Source organism: Apis dorsata, unplaced genomic scaffold (genome assembly GCF_000469605.1).
Source record: "Apis dorsata unplaced genomic scaffold, Apis dorsata 1.3 scaffold_59, whole genome shotgun sequence".
Taxonomy (NCBI): Eukaryota; Metazoa; Arthropoda; class Insecta; order Hymenoptera; family Apidae; genus Apis; species Apis dorsata.
In genome coordinates, this window is record NW_006263359.1 from 127,098 (window position 1) to 131,607 (window position 4,510).

The 4,510-nt window shown below is 38.8% G+C and overlaps 1 protein-coding gene across 8 annotated transcripts in view; it reads right to left on the reverse strand.

The window, feature by feature from the left end:
* LOC102677037 (protein outspread) overlaps positions 1–4,510 on the reverse strand; it is a 194,650-nt gene that overhangs the window by 18,476 nt on the left and 171,664 nt on the right. The gene's annotated exons all lie outside the window — the stretch shown is intronic.

Below are 4,510 nucleotides of genomic sequence, written 5' to 3' on the forward strand. Positions count from 1 at the left end.
TGCCTGTGTTCCAATTCTTCTCTAAATTCAGACCAATAATAACAGAAGTCAGAATCATTTTCACGCGTCATTTTAACCTCTCCCTCAACTTTTAAAGAAGAAGCCATCAAGATTACCATTGATACTGAGGTAATATTGATATTATTCTATTAAATTTCTTCTATCATTCTTCCATAAATCAATTACAAATTCACATTGATATACATCCACCGATAAAAGTATCTTCTCGCCTGTGTTCCAATTAATTTCTTCTCTAAATTCAGACCAATAATAACAGAAGTCAGAATCATTTTCACGCGTCATTTTAACCTCTCCCTCAACTTTTAAAGAAGAAGCCATCAAGATTACCATTGATAATGAGGTAATATTGATATTATTCTATTAAATTCCTTCTATCATTCTTCCATAAATCAATTACAAATACACATTGATATACATCCACCGATAAAAGTATCTTCTCGCCTGTGTTCCAATTCTTCTTTAAATTCAGATCAATAATAACAGAAGTCAGAATCATTTTTACGCGTCATTTTAGCCTCTCTCTCAACTTTTAAAGAAGAAGCCATCAAGATTACCATTGATAATGACGTAATATTGATATTATTCTAAATATCAATAATCACGGGGAAAAAAGCCGTCTCTCTGCGAAGCAACGGATGTAATCGCGACTGGTTTCTTCCAACAATGAAATCTCATTTCCAGCGAATGGAGGGCACGGTTGGCATCGATTAAAAATCACGGTTGTTATCTCCTCGCGCGGACGTCGCGACTCCATGGTGGAATGCCGTAGAATTTGTACGTGGGCGACGGTACGAGGGCAGGCGTGTGCACGACCAGGTCGCGGTAGGCGGCCGCAATAACGGCAGATAACAGCGAGGTTGATAATATTCCGCGAGGCTACGCTCTTCCCCGGCGTGCATAATTCATAAGACCGCTGCCCGTGTACCGGCCCGTGCAGGACAAATGTGAACACGGGACGATTCAATCGATTCTACCAAACCAAACGTGATCTTCTTAACTCCCCTTATTCTCTCTAACCAGAATTTTCAACATTAATACAAATTGAATTTGTTACATCCTACATACGGTGTTGAGAAAATCTTGATCTACAAGAAACGCCCGTGAGTATCGATATTTCCGTATCTATCTATAGATTGCGTATTGGATTAATTCCAAGGATGAAAAATAACGAATTTTTCTTAGAAGAAGGCAATTTGTAAGGATAATTGCAAGGAAGAGGTTCTAAGAGAAATAAGATAATCGGAACGTAGCAATGATTCTGACAGTAATAATTTTTAGTTTGACGTCCATTAATAATCTTGACAAACTCTAAGATGATTGAAATTATCGCAAAAGAAAAAAGAACCGATGCTTTTTCAATCTTCGATGCTTTTCACAATCCCCGATGATCGATTCGCGATTTCGAAACGCGAACGTTGGAAGAAGAAGTGACGAAGAAACGATCAAAGAAACTACTTTTTCTATCCCCTTCTCACAAATCTTCGTATCGTTTTGCAATTAACTTGGTAAACGCGAACAGGTGCTCGAGAGATCCGCTCGAGATCTCGAAACAGAAACATTTTACGTAGAGCGAGAGTCGAGGCGATTTTACAACCGAGAAAAGGAAATAAAAGGGGAGGCACGTTTCCTACGCGCGTTCACCGGTTTGTTCGATTCGTGTTGGCGTACGTATGCACGCGTCGCCTTGGCCTCTTAACGTAATCGTACGTTTACACCGAGCGGCAGGTTCGCGCAATGGCGACGAGCCGTTTCCATTTGCCGATCGATCATTCCTTGCGTAACGGATTCGACGCGAGGAACGATCGAACAATGAGCAGAAAATCGAGGGACGGTCGATCGTTCGCGATGATTAAATTCGACCGAATTCGATTTCGAAGAAGGACGATTTTAAAAGAGTTCGTAAAAATGCGAAATTTTAGAGATCGAAGATTTAGAGATTCGAGTCGCAGTAATGACGTCGATCGGGAAAACCGATTGTTTCGAGTTTGAGAAGATGATTTGTAAAAATTTGAAATTTTCGGTGGTTTGGTGATGACGTGAGCTTGATTAGGGATCTAATAACGTATCAAAGATCCAGGGAGGATCGATCAATCATAACGACGATGATGATTGGGATTGAGAGAATTCGAGGTTAAGAATTTGAAATGCGAATGCGGGTTTTCTTTTTTATTTTTGATGATGAATACGAGTTAGTTTAAGGATAATAATAATATGTTAGAGAGTTTCAGAAATGATCGATCGATCTTAACGTTTAATGATATTAAAAGCATCTTTCGATGAGATCGTAAAAATTTGAACAAAACTGTAAAGTATTTTGCTTTCGATGATGATAGTTGATTACTTTTTCATAAGTAATTTCATGCTCGTAATTGATGTTCATAATTCCTCAAGATCTACTTTACACGCGGACTTTGAATCGTGATCAATCACGATCGATCGACGTCAAATATAACAACTTCTAAATGAATATGAATAAAAAATGGAAAGATTTCACGTTTAAAATTTACACGTTTCTATTCAAATTAATTTTATATTCATTTCACAATTTCTATTACATTCGTTCCACGAATCAATCGCACTTTACCCACACATTTCTCGAATAATGATCGGATTTAAAGACTCAAAGAAGAAATACAATTCGTAATAGAATCATATCACGTTCTCTCGCGATCATCCTTAAAATTTTTCCTTCTCCTCAAATTTACAATTAATTTAAATTTACGAATCATAAACTTAAATATTTTTCGAGATTCGAACGTATACTTAACCAGAAGATCGCAACAATAATTCGTATATCTGTCCGTCTGACTTTTATCCGGACGAAGAGAAGCGTCTTCCATCGATCATTCGTTGCACAACGTCTTGTTGTCGAGAATCTAAGTAACGCGGCGAAATGACGACAGCCAACACGATTCTCGAACCGGGTGCGTTGATCTATCGGTTTGATATCGCGTAGATTAAAACGCGTAGATCACGCGTTAAGATAAAAATCGACGAGGCTGCTCTTTTATTGTCTCTATCCAGTTGTTGATTCAATGGTGAGCAATCTTTTCGAATATTCATAGTCGTATTCATCTCACGAAGGACAACTTCGTTTAATAAATAGGAATGGAATGATGCGAGAAAAGATGGAGATAAAAGAATTCTGTACAGTTTGTTGTCCCAGTTTAAATTTATGGTGTATTCAAGAGGTATATTGCGTTAGATGCGACTATGAAGTGACTGATTTCGCGAGAGTAAAGAGCGAAGAGAGATGAATGATAGATAAACTGATCGATCAGACTTTTCTATTTACTAACATAGAAACACATCGTGATTAGGATAAGAATTTTTCTTAAAACTGTATTATTCGCAATAAACTTTTTTTAACAAATAAATCCGATAAAATTCTATTTACTACACTTTTTTCTCTGCACAAAAATTAAAGAATATTTCATTGCATCCATTTATTTTAAAAGCAATTGAACACCATCATCCCAACAAACGAATCCTATAACACATTTCGATTAAACGCAGAAACATCGAAATAACGTTTAAAGTTACAAAAATTATTTAAACATCATCCTTAACTTTTCAAATCACTCGATATCACCTGGTATCTCATCGGCGGTGTTCAAAGCATTCACTGCTCGTCGAATCACGCTCAATTAAAATTAATTGATTCCCTTCCCACGACCAACCCCTAATCTTCCATCCGCGAAGTGAATACCTGTCAACAGAACCTCTTTCAGAACCCGTTTTTCAGAATTGTTCCCCTCGAATCGAATTGAACCGTCCCTCCTCCCGTTCACGGATTAACAAACAAACGCGATCATCCGCGGCATTGTCGCCCCGTTTCCATCCGAGCGTAATCTGTTCTACCCTTCCCCCCCTTCCCTTCTCCCCCTGAAAAGCAGGTAAACCGATAAGAAACCGGAGGAGGAAGGTTGTCGAGGCGAGCGAGGAACGATCGAGTGAATCGCAGAAAAGCGGGAATCGGCGCGCGGCTACGATGCAGTTTTGCCAGGTTGGCATTATTTCGCGCTGTAACGAGCGTGACGCCGCGACAGGCCGCGCTAATGATCGAGCATTATCGCACTTTTGTCGAGGCATCGTTTCTTTTTCCTATCTCTATTTCCCCCTTCCCTCGTATCTTTTGCACTCGCGTCGAGGACGAGGATTAAATCGTGTAGCGAGCCCTGTCCACGATTCAACCGCGATAACCGAGAATTAGGTGTTCATAGAGCATTACGTATTCGAGATAAAGGTAGGTTGTTTCGCGGAATTCTCGCGAATTGAGAAGATCGTGGCCAGGTGTTTCGTTGAAAGGGAGAGGAGGAAAAGGGAGAGGAGAGATTGTGAGGGACAATTTTATCTCGTGGGGGCGGGAAAGAAATTATTTCGATCAATGATTAATTATATACGTTTACATCATGATTATCGTTGTGATAAATTTGTAACATTTGATATGTGGTTATATATAAGAGTTTTATATATATATATATATATA